Source organism: Saccopteryx bilineata, chromosome 7 (assembly GCF_036850765.1).
Source record: "Saccopteryx bilineata isolate mSacBil1 chromosome 7, mSacBil1_pri_phased_curated, whole genome shotgun sequence".
Lineage (NCBI taxonomy): Eukaryota > Metazoa > Chordata > Mammalia > Chiroptera > Emballonuridae > Saccopteryx > Saccopteryx bilineata.
The window spans coordinates 109,230,351-109,249,291 of record NC_089496.1 but is presented as its reverse complement, the minus strand read 5'-3'; the positions used below and the strand labels follow the sequence as shown (position 1 = coordinate 109,249,291).

General features: G+C 48.2%; 1 protein-coding gene across 1 annotated transcript in view; it reads right to left on the bottom strand.

Annotated features, from left to right (window-relative positions):
* The window catches only part of FANK1 (fibronectin type III and ankyrin repeat domains 1), a 69,068-nt gene that overhangs the window by 49,718 nt on the left and 409 nt on the right, over positions 1-18,941 (bottom strand). The gene's annotated exons all lie outside the window — the stretch shown is intronic.

Genomic DNA, 18,941 nt, shown 5'->3' with positions numbered 1-18,941 from the left:
AAGCTGGAAATGGGGAGGCAGTCAGACAGACTCCCACATGCGCCCGACCGGGATCCACCCGGCATGCCCACCAGGGGGCGATGCTCTGCCCCTCTGGGGCATCCAGAGCCATCCTAGCGCCTGAGGCAGAGGCCACAGAGCCATCCCCAATGCCCGGGCCATCTTGCTCCAATGGAGCCTCGGTTGTGGGAGGGGAAGAGAGAGACAGAGAGGAAGGAGAGGGGGAGAGGTGGAGAAGCAGATGGGCGCCTCTCCTGTGTGCCCTGGCTGGAAATCGAACCCAGGACTCCTGCACACCAGGCCAATGCTCTACCACTGAGCCAACCAGCCAGGGCCTCTGACGAGCCTTTGAACAGCGATGGCTGGCTTCTAATTAACTGTGGGAAAGGGAACCAGAGAGCCAGGCTTATAAATACAAATATATATATATATATATATATATATATATATATATATATATATGTATGTATTAAATAATAACCATACAGGGTCTGAGCGGGGGAGTAGAAGTACAGCTTTGGGTTCTATTTCAGGACAACTGACCCCTACAAGGTCTCTCTCTGCTACCTCCACGCGGAAGGCCACATTCCAAGGTAAGCTTGCCAAAGGGGCCCCACCACCAAAAGCTAACATCTCACATTAGCACTTAAGTTTCTGACACCCACTGTCTGCACAAGTTTTCACAAATATTTCAACAGGTGCCCTGGCCGGTTGGTAGAGCATCAGCCTGGCCTGTGTATGTCCCAGTCAGGGCACACAGGAGAAGCGCCCATCTGCTTCTCCACCTTTCCCTCTCCCTTCTCTCTCTCTCTTCCCCTCCTGCAGCCATGGCTCTATTGGAGCAAGTTGGCCCCAGGAACTGAGGATGGCTCCATGGCTTCCACCTCAGATGCTTAAAAAAAAAAAAAAAAAAAAAAAGGCTCCAGTTGCAGCAGAGATGGGCAGAGCATTGCCCCCTAGTGGGCTTGCTGGGTGGATCCTGGTCAGGGCGCATGTGGGAGTCTGTCTCTGCCTTCCCCTTCTCTCACTAAAATTTAAAAAAAAAATTTTCCAACAGGTATTTATGAAATGCTAAGCACAAGAAGACATTGTTCTAGAAACCTTCACTGGCCTTTCCTTTTCTCCTTGGCTGGTCTGTCTGTCTGTCTGTCCTCTCCTGTCACCAGCTCTGGGGTCTTGCCTCCAGCCTGGCCAGACCCCATGCCTGGCACCCTTGCTTTGCTTTATGCCGTTGACAGTCTCGGCCTCATGCACTGGCCTCAATAACCGCAAACTTAGCATGTTAAAAACTGAACTTACCTTCCCTGCAAAGCAACCCCCTCCACACAAGGCCTTTGCTGTCATGGAAAGAGTATCATCCCCCCCAGCCCACCGTCCCTGAACTGAGCTTGTTGGCCCTCTCCTAAGCACGTGCACTTCCTCCCTCCCACATCCACAGTCACAGGGCTTACTGCTTCTTGTTTCTCTCCTGCAGGCAGAGGACCGTGCAGCTTGAGCCAGCTTTAAAATCTGCCGTTCTGCCATCATAGAATGCACTGTGGTGCGACACCTTCTCTGCAGAGGGGGACTGCTCCCCAAGCCCACTCTCCTCCGCCCCCCCTCCAGCTGTGTGTCTTGCCTTCTGTTTCTGTCCTGCCCCTTGAGACCCGCCCTCTGAGTATCACGCTCCCTCTGGAACTGAGGCCTCGGCAGGGATAGCTGAGATACAGCTCATCCGCTCCTCAATCCACAGCCCTGACAAGCGCCCTGACACACACCCCCTTCGCCACTCCACCCGTCTGGGCCGGCAGGCAGGCACGCCGCTGTTTCACCGTATAGCCAGAGAATTCATCCATTTGTTGAGGTGGCAAGGTAAGTGAGAAAATGTTTTCAGCGGGATGAAAATAACACCAGCTTATCAAAACGTGTGCTTAAGAGGAAAATTTAAAGCACTAAATTATCACATCAGAAAAGAATTTATCAAGTCAATAATCCAGGCACCTACTTTAAGTAGAGAAAAAAAGAGCAGAATAAACCCAAATCAAACAGAGGAAACACTACATGTAAGAGACTTGACCAGTAAGATTTAAAGCAGAAAAATCAATGAAATGCAAAGCTGGTTCCTTACCAAAAAATAAAAATAAAAAAAATAAAATAAAATTAATAAACCTCTAGTCAGGCTGACCAAGAAAAAAAGGAGAAAACCAAATTCCCCGTACCAGGAATGGAAGGGGACATCATTACAGACACTACAGACATCAGAAAGCTCTTGAGGGAACTATTAAAAAACACACGATGCTTATACATTCCACAAATTAACTAGACCAGCGACAAGTAAAGGAACCGAAGTGTTCACACCAAAATAGGCCTCTGTGACATAAAACGATTATGAGCTGAAGGAAAAGCTCCCCACCTTCCCCGTTTTCTGCCCTTCACAAATAAATAAAAAGCAAAAGAACTGGCAACAAGAGAAAAACTCATTTGAAAATGATACGGCCCTGGCCGGGTTGGTTAGAGCATCGTCCCGACGCGCCAAGGTCCTGGGTTTGATCCCTAGTCAGACTCAACCAAGGAATGCACGGAGGACGGGTGGAACAACAGATCAATGTCTGTCTCTGTGTCTGTCTGTCTGTCTCTCTCTCTCTCCACCCGCCTTCCTCTCTCTCTAAAATCAATAAATACAAAACCAACTATTTTTTTAGGAAAACATCCCTTTAAAAAAGAAAATGAAATGATTACGTACATTCAGTTTCTAAAAAAATGATCAATCAACAGAGCAAGCTAGCTAGTCACATGCCAAAGAATTAGAAACTTTAACAAAGGTACAATTTACAACATCAAAAATGCAATAAACCTAGTAATAAATCTACACACTATGTAAGACCTCCTTGGAGAAAATGATATAATTTTATATAGAATGCATCAAAGATATAATAAATGGGGAGATGAGTCCGTTTCATTGGTTGGAAGACTTGGCACTATAAAGTTCTGCCCAGCATGACCTACTGACTTAATCCCAATGGAAACCCCAACCATTTCTGTGACACTTGATAAGTCAACTCTAAAACTTATCTATGTGAATGCCAAGGAAAAATAAATAAAACAATAAAATTTATATGCAAACGCAAAAAAGGTCAAGAGCAGCCAAGATCAAGGGAGAGGACGCAGGGAGGTTGACACAAATGTTTTCTGATTAGTGGATGAAATGATTAAATGGCCAGCAAAATTTGTGTGGACCATTTAGCCAAAACCTCTATAACACCAGGAGAGAACAAGAGTAGGCCTATACAAGTGTCTCCAAACGAAAAGCCTGGCCCACCTGCAGGCTGCAGCTCCCGCCAGCCATCTGCAGAGCTGTCAGTCCTGAGCCGCTGCTGGCACTGGCCGGCACCTCCCCAGGGCTCCCTGGGTTGACAGCAGCCACATTCCCTATTTATGATCATGGATTTGACCATGTTTGCCAACCTCACCCATAAATCGCGAACAGAAATGTTTACGTGGTCTCCTGCCAGAGCCCATCCTTCCCGGGTGTCCTTCCCATTACCAGGACTGTTCCAGCAGGCAGCAGAATGTTTGATTAGATAAGACTTTTTTTGGCCCTGGCTGGTTGGCTCAGTGGTAGAGTGTCAGCCCAACATGTGGAAGTTCCAGCTTTGATTCCCAGTGAGGGCACACAGGAGAAGCGCCCATCTGCTTCTCCACCCCTCCCTCTCTCACTTCTCTCTTCTCTTCTCTACCTCTCCTTCAGCCATGGCTCAACTGGAACAAGTTTCTAATCCTTTGGCACTGAGGACGGCTCCATGGCCTCTGCCTCAGGCGTTAGAATGGCTCCGGTTGCAACAGAGCAACGGCCCCAGATGGGCAGAGCATCGTCCCCTGGTGGGCTTGCCAGGTGGATCCTGGTTGGGCACAAGTAGGAGTCTGTCTCTGCCTCCCCTCCTCTCACTAAATAAAAATAAATAAATAAATAAATAAAATGTTTTTACCAAAAAACACATTATTGGGGCAGGGGGGAGCCTTCCCTAAACTTCCTACGTAATAAAGCAAGTGAACGCTGATAGCAATGGAGACTCACCTGGACACCTTATGAAAATGGTGGCAGGAAGACATTCAGTTGAATCCCCTCTGAAACCAGGCTGAGGCAGCAGCCCGTTTCCCACAGCCTCAGTGGCCAGCAATGTCAAGGTTTGGTCCGCACTGTAAATCCAGGAAAGTAAAAGGCGAAACGGACGGGCCAAGTGACCAAGGACTTCTTCCGCCCCTACATCACGTGTCATCACTGTGGTCGGAAATCACGCTGTGTGTGTGACAGTGCCCCTCAGCAAGGGGACAAAACGAACAAAGCGAGTTAAAAACAACAAAACTTTTAAGAGCACAGTCATGGCTCTGGCCGGGTAGCCAGTTGGGTAGCATCGCCCTGCAACACCAAGGTTGTGGGTTTGATCCCCAGTGAGGGCACCTACAGTAATCGACCAATGAATGTATAAATAATAGAACAACAAATCAATGTTTCTCAGCCTTGTTCTAAAATCAAAAAGTAAATGAAAAAAAAATCATCAAAGGCACAATGCAAGATGTGGGAGTTATCTCCTATGTCCCCACCCCTCCCCCATTGGGACATGGTCTCAGTGTCATTTGAATGGGAAATTACTACTACTGATTGTAGCATTAGCAAAATCCACACACATCTGAAAAAGTGACAGTAATTTAAAAATATTTATATATATGTATATATTTCAGAGGCAGAAACAAAGAACAAGGCTATGCATTGACATGTGGTGAAGCAAGGCCTCAGGACCGAGGGAGAGAAGTCTCACAAACACAGAGGTGAAGTCGCCCACTTCTGGGGCCAGTTAAGACATCATGTCGGAAAGAATAAACCAGAAGATCATCAAATTCAGTGGAAAGTCTCACTTGGAGGCTGACGGCCAACCTCAGAGCACTTTCATCACACACGGGATATGGACCGACAACAGCTGTGGGCGGAAGGTGGACCCAGGTGCCCAAGAGGAGCACGGACATTTGAAGGGCCCCAGCAGAAACCTGGCAAATTCCACCAGCTGAGGCCGGCCAGGGTCAGGGGGGCACACACCTCTAAGCCACGTCACATAAACAGTCGAGTCTTCAGTAGACTGAGCCATCGCTCATAATGAATGATATTTTTGCTGATATAGCTCCACAGGCAAGTGAAATAAAGGACAAAATAAACTAAGTCAAGCTAAAAAGCTTTTGTACAGCAAAAGACACTACTAACGAAATAAAGACAACCATTCAGTGGGAGAACATATTTGCCAATACATCTGATAAGGGGTTAATAACCAAAATTTATAAAGAACTTATATAACTCAACAGCAAGAAGACAATCCAATTTAAAAATGGGCAGGACCTAAATAGACACTTCTCTAAAGAGGACATACAGATGGCCAATAGGCAGGTGAAAAAATGTGCAATGTCACTAATCATCAGAGAAATACAAATTAAAACCACAATGAGATATCACTTCACACCAGTCAGAACTGCACTCATCAACAAATCAACACACAACAAGTGCTGATGAGGGTGTGGAGAAAAGGGAACCCTCCTGCACTGCTGGTGGGAATGCAGAATGGTGCAGCCACTGTGGAAAACAGTATGGAGATTCTCCAACACATTAGAAATAGAGCTGCCTTTTGATCCAGCTATCCCACTGTTGGGAATATATCCAGAGAATCCTGGAACACTTCATTCAAAAGAAGTTGTGCACCCCCATGTTTACTGCAGTATCATTTACAATAGCCAAGATCTGGAAACAGCCCAAGTGTCTGTCAGTAGACGAGTGGATAAAAAAGTTGTACACATACACAATGGAATACTACATGGCTGTGAAAAAGAAGAAAATCTTACCTTTGCAACAGCATGGATAGACCTGGAGATTATTGTGCTGAGTGAAATAAGCCAGGCAGAGAAGGACAAATACCATACAATCTCACTTTCATGTGGAATCTAATGAATACAGTAAACCGAGGTATAAAACAGAAACAGAAGGAGGGTTGCAGGGAACAGAGGGACAGCTGTCAGAGGGGAGGGGAGGGGAAGAAGGGACGGGATCCAAGAAGGGGAAGGGATTGGCCAGAACCATACATACATAACACATAGATACAGACAACAGGGCAGCAGCAGCCAGAGGGAGAGCAGGGTGGGGTAGGGGGGAGAGGGGCAAAGCGGGGGCTAGGGGTGGGAAGAGACTTTGCGTCCGATGTGGGGGGCATGGTGCCGTGTGTAGAGGGTGTTATTATATTGAGTGGGACACTTGAAACCATGTCAACATAATAAATTTAAAAATTAAAAAGTTACAAGAAAAAGGAGTCGATTCTTTCTCAACGTCATGGTTCATGTCCGACAGTGGACAGGCACTAACCACCCTTAGCGAGTCTTTCCTAGTCCACGGGACTCCAAACATGGGAAGTGACTCCTTCCCTCGTTCCCGAGGGTCTCCCAGTCAGTCACAGGAGAGGCAAAGGAGCCTTCTTACTTCCTGTGTCAAAGCTCTATGTATATTTCCCATTAAACAGTTCCCTAGACTAACGGTATTAGAAGCTGGCTTCTCAGTGAATGTTCTCTGTTGGAAACAGTAGCTGTCATTCTCATGACTTGTTTCATCTTGACCCAGAAATGCTTTCCCTTCCTATTTATTTTTAATTAGATGTATACTTAGCCATCCCGGCCATCTTGCCCTGGTCTGTAAACAACCTACTTTTGTTCTCCTGTTACTACCGTTTCAACGCTAGCAGTTACTTTTGAGATTCTCCATTGAAACTTCTCTATTAGAAGTGAGTGTGGCAGGGCAGGAAGAAGAGCACGTGATCTAACGTGATGAAGACTGAAGTCTCGTTTACCAGCTGCGTGACTGTGGATGTGTAACTAGCCTCTCTGAGCCACCGCGGCCACCTCTGTGAACCACGCTACAGTTACTGTGCAGCGTAGCTTTAAGGATTAGTGGAAATGCACATAAGCCGTTAGCAGGCACTCAAATGGCAGGTGCTTAAAAAATATTTTTATTGTGGCAAAGTATATATTACAAAACTTACCACTTTAACCATTTTAATGTCTACAATTTAGGGGCATTTAGGAAATTCACACTGCTGTACTATCTACCTCCAGAACTTGACCATCTAAACTAAAACCCTGGTATGAGAAAGCAATCAATGAACAACTAAGGTGCCACAACAAGTTGATGCTTCTCATCTCTCTCCTTTCCTGTCTGTCTGTCCCTGCCTGGCCCTCTGGCTGTTTCTGCACCTCCCTCCCTAAAAATAAAAAGCTAAAACCCTGTGCACATCCACTAAACAACTCATTTCCCCCTCCCCCCAGTCCTTGTCAGCCACTACCCTACTCTCTGTCAACCGGGCTACTGTAGGCAGGTGGTGAAATAAACTTTTAGGTAAATGATGGAGCCACTCCTGCGAGGGGTCCGATGCTCCATGTGACCAGGGACACGGCAGCCAGCCCCCAGATGCCAAACGAACTCTGGGCTCTGTGCTTATTTCTTGCTCCTTGATTTCTCTAAATAAAGTCAGATATGCACCCCCAGCTGATCATACCCCGTCTCCGCACTGGGGCTCCCAACGCGCCAGGCACGTGCTCTCGTCCGAGCACCCTCGGCGAAGACTGCTCCCCGATCTGCAGATTGCTTTCTCTTTAACACAGGAGAGGCAAAGGGCACCAAACTCGTGACTAAACGGTTCCGTCTTTTCGCATGGAATCATAACGCATCTGTCCCTTGTGTGACTGGCTCATTCCACTTGGCCGGACGTCTTCCAGGTTCCTCCGTGCTGTCACCTGTGTCAGGAGTCCTTGCCGTTTAGGACTGAACAGTACTCCACTGCCTGTGTCCACCCCATTTTGTTTTATCTGTCCATCTATCTATGCACACCTGGGTTGCTCCCACCTTTTGGCTACTGTGAATAAAGCAAATGGCAAGTGTTTTAACTCCAGATTTTTTCGTGTCAGATGTATACATTAAGCAATCAGAACAGTTTGTTCCAGGACCACGGCGAAGGTTCCCTTTGTAGAGAATCCACAAGCCCACGCGACGGGAATGCCGATAGCGCCACTCCTCATTGATGGAAACCCCTTTAACCCCTCCTTCCGCTGTCATACCCACAGGGGCAAAGTAGTTTAAACTGTGAGGAAAGAAACAAACTGTTCTTCGCAAACAGTTACAAATTGTCAGGTAAATACAGGCAGCAACATAGAATTTGAAAATGCCAATCACTTACAAATTATAGGGGACATTCTGTACTTTGGTGGGAAAACGGCCTTACTCTGACCACACCCTGTCCAGTCCGGCTGGGCACCGCCGGGTACCTCTTCCACAACCAGCTGGGAAGACCAGATGGCATGTGAGTGATTCTGCTCTGGGGATGTGCAGAAGGACCTGTCCCTTGCAGGAACAGTCCTACCCCCACGGGGCAAAGCCACCTCGGCTCTGTTTTCAGGTCGAACGTTCCTGGATCTCTTCCTGGTAGAGCTGAACCCACCAGCCTCGCCCAATCCTCCGCAGGCTGTGACAACTGCTTCCTGCCTCCGTCCCCCACCAGGTGGGAGCTCACTGCCACGGCTCCATGTCCTGTCACCTGTCACCTCTGTGCCTAACCCAGCCCCGGAGCTCAGGCCACACTTCCGATCACGACCCCCCTCTGCCCACCCTTCCAACAGGGACTCGAACCTCCAGGAAGTGAAAGCAAGCTCCCTAGAGACCAGCCTCAGATCCTGCGCTGTCCCCTCGGGCAATGCCCAGGGTGAGGTGCAGTCGTCACTTACACAGGGTACAGCGAACAGACTTTAGCTCAGATGTGAACAATGTCAGGGTTGGCTCCTTGGAGGAGCCTGGGTTCCGCTGACTTCCTGGGAGAGGTCCCCAGTGGCTGCCAGCCATGCAGGCAGGGCCTGGCCACATGTGCTGCTGGGTTGACTCCACCTTAAATCCAGCTGTCCCCAAAAATGACCAGGACATTGCTGAGCAACCAGGTGTCAGCTAGTCACTCATCAATCCCTGCAACTAGGATGTTTTTGTCCAAAACAAAAGAAGTTTTTCATAAATGGAACTTGGGTAAAATGGGTTCTTCATCGAATATCTTATCCATGAGCTACTTTAAAATAAAGTAAATGCCTTTGGGTGCATGATGTCCTTTTATCCTTCGGTGGAGAGAACCTGCCCCGGGTCAGGTGTCAGGGGGGACAAGAGGCGACCCACAACGTCAAACGAAACAGAAACAAGGACCCGGTCTTAACTCTGAAGGAAGTTTTAATATGCTATGCAGATGAGGGATGCTTTGTAATTACGCTGTTCAAGAAATTTGGGCTTTTCACCAACACAGCAGTAAAAATCCCGAAGTCTGATTACACACACACACGCACACACGTGGGGAACGCTGTGGAAACAGATGTAACAATTCTCAGCTAACCCGCCTCTGACTGGGCAACGCCACACAGAGACATCGGCTCTGCACAGGCACGCCCACAGACGCAGGCTGTCAGACACGCGCGGTTCTTTAATGCAGCTCTGCTCCGCGCCGTCTGCAACAGCACGTACCAGCCTCCTCTGGTGGCTGAGCCCAACGCCCACGGACAAGGCAGCTCCAAACAGCAGAGATTCCTTACCTTAGTTCTGGAGGTCAGAACTCCAAAATGGGCCTGCCCAGCGAAACCAGAGGCTTGCTCCTTCGGGAGGTTCTAGGGAAGCGGCCTCTCCCCAAGCCTGTGCCAGCTCCCACGGCCCCGCTGCCCTCAGCTCCTGACCTTGCCTCCCTCCGCCCTCTGCTGCCATCTTCACGCCACCTTCCTGGTGCTGGATCGCCTGCCTCCCTCTTATAGGGCACCCGCAATCAATCATTGGGCCCACCTGAGTAACCCAAGCTCGCTCCCACTGCACGAGCCTCGATCGCACCTGCAAAGCCCCTGGGCCATGGAGGGCAGCGCGCCCAGGTTCGAGGGATTAGCACGCGGACACCTTTGGTTCAGCTGATCGATCACAACGGCGAAAGAGGGCAAACAAACAGAACGTCTGTCCGGGTAGAACGGTTAAAGACATTACGGAAAATTTCTGCAGTAGGACACAGGATAGTGGGTTCTTTTTAAATGAGAAAGGTCACTGAAAGCTCTGAAAATAGAACGTTAGGTGGAAAAAGCAAAGTAGAGCATGGAGAAAGGAAGGTGGTATACAGCCGATTCTTGAACAACATGGGTTTGAACTGCGAGGGTCCCTTACACGTGAATTTGTTTTTCTTCAGTTGACCTACAGAGTTCAAATCTGTTGTTCAAGGTCAAAATTGGGAACCTGCAGATGCAGGAGGCTGACTATGGTCAGACCTGGATTTCTGACTGGGAGGGAGCGTCCGTGCCCCTAACCCCTGCATCGTTCAAGGGTCAGCTGTATAGAATGTGCTTGTACCTGGGATATCTGAACTATTTCTGAGGGGAGAAGGGCAGGACCTGGGGGGCAGTGTTTTCACTATATACTCTCGGTTTCTCAAAACTTGTTTGATCTATCCAAAATGTGAAATAGTGACGTCTAGAAAGAAAACAAAGTGAAAAGGGGATCCTAGGTGGGAGAGACCAGAGTGGGCTGGAGTCGGGAAGCCAGGTGGACAGCAGCAGATACAGGACAGTGTCCGGCTCCACGGCTGAATGCCAATTCACTGCACCGCAGAGCGGCTTAGAGCAGCAACCACCGACCAGCTTGCGCTGTCTGAGCATCAGGAATGAGGCATGGCCCCACTGGGTGGGTCAGGCTCCAAGTTCCCTATGAGGCAGGCGGCAGTCACCTTGTCCCTGGGGCTGCCGTTACCCCAGGCCTGGTGGGGGCGGCAGCCCCGGCCTGCAGGCGTCCTCACTGGTTCTTGGCCTCTGCTCCTCGCCACGCAGGCCACGACACAGGATGCTTGAGTGTGTTCACAACACGGAAATGGGTGGGTGATCCAAAAAAAGGTAGAGAATATGAAGAAGAGGGGGAGAGAAAGAGAGAGAGAGAGGCTGAAGAGCAGCCCAAGGCCACAAGCCGCAGGCTCGTATAACCTAATCTTGGAAGTGACACATTCTGTCTGCCGTATGCCGTTGGTCATACGGCCCAACCCTGGTGCAAAGGTGAGAACAGCAGGCGGGAGGCAGGAGGGGCCATCAGGGACCAGCTTGGAGGGCAGTGGCGGGCAGGGCCCGGGTCAGTAAACACGAGCGAAGGAACAAACACACGAATGACCGTAGGGAGGGTGGGAGGCAGGAAGAAGACAGACCTAGTTAGGATCGTTATGTGCATACTCACGCTGGTAGTGAAACTAACAACACGGAGGATGGGATGGGGTTTGGCCCAATGCCTGAGCCACTGAGTCCCCGTCCCTGCCACACTCAGATCTGCACTCTGTCCCCATCCCTCTGGGAGCGTCTGTCACATCTGCTGGGTCCTGTCCTCTGCGGCGGGGGGAGGGGGGGTTCTTAGAGAAGAGGGGCACACTTTCATTTCCACATGACCTGCCACCAGCCACCACTGTCCCTACAAGAGTACGAAGCCCCACGTCGTGACTTGACAGCAAGAATCGGCCAGCCTCATCCTGACAGCCTGGACAAACTCGTTTCCTCCCCCGTCAACAGACTCCCCGGCTCCTAATTGCATCTCACTCCAGATAATCGGTCTTGCAGACTTCAGCAGCAGCTGAAGTATCACAATGTTGTGCTGAACGGACATCCTGTGGCCTGGATAGGAACGGAAGGACGGGCTCAGCCTCCTCTGTGTCACATGACATTCCTCGTAAGCATTTTTGACTGAAAATATCTCAGGGGAACAATAAGACAAATCCAGTCTAGAGCATTCTGTTAGACAGGTGGCCCAGCTGCTTCAAAAATGTCAGTGCCGCCTGACCAGGCGGTGGCACAGGGGATAGAGTGTCGGACTGGGATGCAGAGTACCCAAGTTCGAGACCCCGAGGTTGCCAGCTTGAGTGCGGGCTCATCTGGTTTGAGCAAAGCTCACCAGCTTGGACCCAAGGTTACTGGCTTGAGCAAGGGGTTACTCGGTCTGCTGAAGGCCCACGGTCAAGGCACATATGAGAAAGCAATCAATGAACAACTGAGGTGTTGCAACGAAAAACTGATGATTGATGCTTCTCATCTCTCTCCCTTCCTGTCTGTCTGTCCCTATCTATCCCTCTCTCTGACTCTCTCTGTCTCTGTAAAAAAAAAAAAAAAAAAAAAAGTCACTGCCGTCCTAGCTGGGTAGCTCCGCTAACTGAAGCATCGTCAATGTACCAAGGTTGCTAGTTCAATCCCCTGTCAGGGCACATGCAGGAATCGACCAGTGAACCCAAAAATAAGTGAAACAATAAATCAGTATTTCTCTCTCTATCCTTTCTATATAATATCAATAAGTAATTTTTTTTATTTTAATGCCCTGGCCAGCTAGCTCAATGGAAGAGCATCAGCCCTGCATATGGATGTCCTGGGTTTGATTCCTGGTTAGAGCACACAGGAGAAGTGACCATCTGCTTCTCCACCTCTACCCCTTTTCCCTTTCTCTCTCTCTCTCTCTCCCTCCCACAGCCATGGCATAGACCTTAGGCACTGAGTATGACCTCCATGCCTCAGGCACTAAAAATAGCTTGGTTGTGAGCATGGCCCCATACAGGGATCACTGGGTGGATCCTGGTCAGGGCACATGTGGGAGTCTGTCTCTCTATCCCCCCTCCTCTCACTTGTAAAATAAGAAAAAAGTACATACATATGTATTTATATGTGTGCACATATATGTGTATATATATATGCCATCTATATCTATCATAAGACAAGTTGCATATTCACGTTTAGTGCAGAAGTGGGCGAACTGCCCATTGTAATAGGGTTGGGGTGTGCTCCTCAGAGGGAGAGCTGCTGTGTCCTCTGTCCCAAGGGCTTTTCAGGGCAGAGATTTTAGGGGTGCCCAGGGCAGCACCCCAGTAGACTATGCATCAGCTCTCTAGGTATGTTCTTTCCAGTGGTCTTCCCCGATTGGTCAGCACCAGGGCAAAGGGGTCCTTAGTCAATGCAGCTGGTCCTGAGGTCATCCCCGGCTTGCCTGTCCGGTTTTGCTACTTTTCTGGGCCTGGGGCTGAAACACAACTAAGGCCTGGCCTGTCATCCTTGCTCTAGGGACCTCCTGTACCGGGCCCATTGTCCTTGTTCTGCTCCTGCCTAACTGCCTACCAGTGTGTCAGCCAGGCTAATAAATAATGAAGTAGACATGAGACAGATTAACAAGAGAAAATAACCAGAATTAATTACATACATATGGGAACCCTCACATACGTGAGAGAGGCAGAGACCTTGCATACATGAGAGGTGCAGAGACAGAGAGGAAGGAGGTAGGTGACGGCACTGAGCTAAGGATGAGGTCAGGCCCCGGGGTCTTCAGAGGGAGGAAGGACATTGCAAGAACAGCACTTCGGTTACTGGAACTTTGCCCCACCCTGTGGACAGGTCACAAAAAGTTGTTTCTGGTGGTAACTGTTACCGTGGGCAAGGGTCTGAATTTAAATTCTTTATGGGAGAGGTAGTCTGCGAGACTGCAGGGGGGTCCCGGTTGCCTTGCGCTCAAAGTAAGTCGCATGCCAAAGGGGCACATTTCTGGAGGCCTGTCCTGAGTCCTTCGAGTATATAGAATACTCACGGGGGGGGGGGGGGGACTAACTCTAATTCGGGCTGGGTGGGGGGATAAAGAGCAAAGGTTCTTAGAGTTGGTGATGTCCAAGAGACGTGCTGTAAGACAGGTGGGCAGCAGCGAGCACTTCGACGCAGAAGACTGGCAGGACTGACGATGTAGATGTGAGACAGACTAACAAGAGAAAATAACCCCCTAAGAAGACAAGGCCAGGGCAGGGTCCCCGACAGCCTGGAAGGGGTCAGGGCACAGCTAAAGGAACTGCCACTCGGGCTCTAAGAGAAAGAAACGCCTGCCGGAAGAGACATGCCCACCCCACCCGCCACCCCATAGCCAGGCAGGAGGGTCCCAAGCATAAGGAGCTCCAGGGAAGCCGCTGCACCACCCGGCCCTGTGGGTGTGCAAATGCACAGCACACTGGTGTGAGCTGTTTACGTGTGTAACCTGCACCACTCCTGCGCTGGATGAGTCACTCGGGCCATCCGTGAACAGCACAAGCGCGCACAGACCCCTCCTTTGAGCGGGTTGGCTAGTCGGCATCCTGGGCGTGACTGGGCCGGTGCCCCAGCGTGGGCATGCCATAACAGTGCTTCCTTCTCCCACCGGGAGCCGAGAAGATCCATGTGACTGGGCACAGACTCGGCCTGGGGATGATGCTGGGGCGACCCCAAACTCCTGGTGAGACACAGTTGCCACCATCGAGTCATCTGGGGCCTTCCTGTGACTGGCTGAACACCCAGAGATCAGGATTGCGATGGACTTTAAATTTCGGTGGGGATTTTAAACTACGGCTATTTATTTAAAAGATGTTGCTTTGGAATTTTTTTATTTTAAACTTGATTTATATAAGCATTTATGTCTTAATGATAATGTTTGAATTATAACCTCCCTGATAGAATTGTTATTCTTTAGGGGCTAAGACTACTTGAAAGAAAATTGTTATACAAACTTTTAAAAACATTCCTGGGTTTAAGTAATTTATTACTCAAATCCTTCCTAGTCTCCCAGGTAACTAACACACAAACAGCCCGTGGTAGTGTAACAACAACCTTGTTGGGTCTGTGATCTAACAGTAAGTGCTTTGGTCCTCAAAATAAGATTACTTGCCTATTTCCTTTATTTTCCTGGGATTGAATGGGATTCTTAAAACACCGCATTTAGGCTAGCCAAGAAAAAAAGAATGCCATGTTTGTAATCCACCTGACATTTATAAGCCCCTGATTTAAATGAACTTGACCTGTTCCACAGAGGCGCTTCAGAGCTCACTGGTGCACAGCCCTGTGTGGTAGGGTAGCCCACTTTCTTCCTAAAGCACGCCACAACCCTTAGGAACGTAACATCAGGGAAGGCGCCCAGCTGTTAACAGCAGCGCCATCCACTCGGCAAACGCTTGGTCAGGGCTCATTCCGCGGCAGGCACCAGGGACATATGGCAGCCGGGGCAGACAGGACTCTCTTCCGCCAGCTGGCAGCCCAGTGGAGGAAACAGATTTAATTCACAAAAGCATTACACACCGGGGTCATGGCTAGGGAAGAGACAAGGGCAGAGATAGGGAGGGGCACTACCTCATTTGGGGAGTCAGGAAAGGGCGCTGTGAGGAGGTGACATTTAAGCTAAGACCAGAGGACACTGAGTTGGAGAGAAAGGACTCCAGGCAGAGGGGATACCCTGTACAGTCCTGAAAGGAGGCGGTATGTCCAAGGGACTCAGGGCCCCTGTGCCTGAAGCACGACGCAGCCCAAGATGATAATGGGATGAGTTTCAAGAGGCAGCTGGATCCTAAGAACTTTGGAGCGATTCTGGTGGGGGGCAGGGGGACATGATCTGATGTGAATTCCAACAAGGTCGGTCTCTGTGGCTTCCAGGGGGAACAAAGAAAGGGGTGGGGAGAGGCAAGCAGGAATCAACAGAGCCTCGGAACAGGGTTCACACGGTCCATGTCAGACGGTGGCTGCAGCAGTACCAGTGATGCCCAGAGGGGGCGTGACAGAACGGGGGGGGGGGGGGGATGTTTGCAGAACCAGTGATGCCAGTAGGGAGCTTGAGCAGAGGGGGGGTGTTTGGGTGTGTTCTGAAGGTGGAGCAAACAGGCCTGCTGGTGGGAGAGGTGGTGAGTGAGAAGCGTGAAGGATGACTCGACTTCTGGCTACAAGTGGGAAGATGGCAAAATCCTACTGAAAGATGAGGAAGACCTGTAGGAAACAAGTTTGAAGAAAGAAGTCTTCGCTCCTTCGAGCGCACGCCCCAGTCTCTTAGTCATGGGCTAATTTAGATTTCCACTTTGTGTGCCTTTTGTAAGGCGGGGGCTTGACCTACACTGGGCCTAGGTGTTTTTATATAGGGCAAGTTTGGGGGGGCAGGCAGCAATATGGTTGTAAGTTACAGTCAGGGGCTTATCTTGATGCTATCGTTGATAAAGATACACATTGTTTATTTACTCTGTGTTTGCTTAGGGTGCTTTGGTGGGCTAAACACAGGAGGGAGGGCTGAAGACCCCACCCCCTAACCCTGCTGTCCAAAGTTGCCCCTTGATGTTGTCACGCACTAAGAAACTAGAGACAAGAGATAGTACTATTGAACTTAAATACTTTCTTTTAGAAGAGGAATTTGAGGTACATTTGCTGTGTTATTTCACGCATGGGTTATCTCTCCAACAGTGTGGTTAGTTTAGGAAGAAAATAATTAAAGATGTGAACGTGTAAGCCAGGAACCCAAACCCAGGGTTATTTCAGTTGCCCTTTCCCTGCGGAGTCATTTCTTGGATCATTGACTTACTATTCTGTGAAACAGTGGTAGCCTCTGTCACCCTCTGCCTATTGCCAAGCTGCAATCCAGCTGTGAGGTTGGAAGACTTTACACTTATTGGGTTTTAATGATCCAGTTACTAAAGGTCATTCCTAAAAGTAATAGAAAACTAAGTGTGTGGGAACAGAAGGAAAAGAATGACTAAGGGCTAATTTCTAGTGGTTCCTTAGTGTTGTCTTTATATATGTGTTTAATCCTTAAAAGCAATTAAGAAGGTTCCTTCCTTTTAATCACTGTACTGATGCCACACTCAGCCACACTGGTAAACGCTATTTAAAATCCCGCAGTAACAGAAGGTAGCATATAAACACCAGGCTGAAAAGGTTAGATAATATTGGTGTAACAATATAATATATTCTTAACATAATACTGATAACAGAATTGTAGTTATAACAACATAATTGCAATACTTGGTAGTATTACCGCAGTGATCTCCAATATCTTTGAGACAATGAAATAACTGAGTCTTGGGTACAATCTAGTTGGAAATGAACTTTGAAGTTAAAAGGAAACTTAAAATTACTTATTAATCTTGTTCTTTGAAATAGTTAATAACGATACACAATTTAGTAAATATTTATCCAAAATGGTGTTTATTAGACTGTGAAAGAATTTCCTAATGTAAACAGTGATTGTTTGAATTATTTAAAATTAAATTGATAAAAAGTATTTAAGAATATGTAGAAAGGGCCTGACCAGGCGGTGGCGCAGTGGATAGAGCGTCGGACTGGGATGCGGAAGGACCCAGGTTTGAGACCTCGATGTCGCCAGCTTGAGCACCGGCTCATCTGGCTTAAGCAAAAAGCTCACCAGATTGGACCCAAGGTTGCTGGCTTGAGCAAGGGGTTACTCGGTCTGCTGAAGGCCCACAGTCAAGGCACATATGAGAAAGCAATCAATGAACAACTAAGGTGTCACAATGAAAAACTGATGATTGATGCTTCTCATCTCTCTCCGTTCCTGTCTGTCTATCCCTCTCTCTGACTCTGTAAAAAAAAAAAAAAAAAAAAAAAAAGAATATGTAGAAAGGAATAAATTTAGTTGTTCACCAAGCATAGATTACTTAAATCTTTTCCACCTCAAAATCCAACAAAATGAGATATGTGTAATTCATTTGTGTAGCAAATTTCTGATAGTTTTACAAAGCCTTCATGATCTGGCCCCTGTTGGCTTTCCCAACCTTCTCTCTCTCTCACCCTCCACTCACCCACCCTTCAGTCATCCTAGCTACAGCTTTACAAATCTTTCTCCTCTGAGCCTCACACCCACACTGCTCTCCCAGGTCTCAGGACCTCTGCCTGGATTCCTTCCCCCCATTCTTTTCTGGGTCCTTCTGCCTAATATTCCTTAGGCAGAACCATCTGGTCATCTCTTGTCCCCCAGCCTCAGGTCCTAGGGCTGCTTCAGTAGTTCTTGGGGAAGAATCTGCTCCCTAAACAGTGTCACAATTATTGCCCCCAGTCCCTAGAACATTCTCTGGGACATATTAGACACTATGAACATACACAGCCTGGAACCAGTTTGACACGAGAGAAAAATTATTGTTCTAGGTTAATTTTCTTTCAACGGATTCCATGAAATGTAGAATCCAGAGAGGTAAGTGCAAATGGCAGGATACTGTGTCAAATCACTCCAGCAACTGTAACTCACAACTTGCAAGCTTTCTCCTGAGCAAACAAACAGGTTTACAAGAAAGTTTTTAAAATCTCATTGCAAACTAATGGTCTGGAAAAAAATGCTAGCATTTCTCCTAAAGAATGGATTTGGCCTAAGTACTTCCTTTTCTGGTACTGTGTAAGGAAAGACAGTTGGGAGAGCCCAACTGCATCCTTCTAGAAAGGTTTTATATCTTTTCAGTCTCTAATAGGAAACACTGGTCTTATATTCCGAAAAGGAACAACAAAACTAGCTTGGGAAAGAAGGGCCGAGCGCTACGTCACTAAAGGAGTTTGGGGGGGGGGGGGGGGGAATTAGAGCTCCTGTTAGATCTGATAATTCCAGAATGCACACCTTTTTCCAGAATGTGAAAAACTTAAAAGAAAAAATTATTATTATTATTATTTTTTTTTGCGTGTCCTACCTTGTAGAACAGGGGTCCCCAAACTACGGCCTGCAGGCTGCATGGGGCCCCCTGAGGCCATTTATCTGGTCCCCGATGCACTTCCGGAAGGGGCACCTCTTTCATTGGTGGTCAGTGAGAGGAGCATAGTTCCCATTGAAATACTGGTCAGTTTGTTGATTTAAATTTACTTGTTCTTTATTTTAAATATTGTATTTGTTCCTGTTTTGTTTTTTTACTTTAAAATAAGCTATGTGCAGTGTGCATAGGGATTTGTTCATAGTTTTTTTTATAGTCCAGCCCTCCAACGGTCTGAGGGACAGTGAACTGGCCCCTGTGTAAAAAGTTTGGGGACCCCTGTTGTAGAACCTCTAGTAATTAATTAAATACGCTGGGACAAAGCTCGATTTTTTTTCTCCTTTAAATCGAATTGTT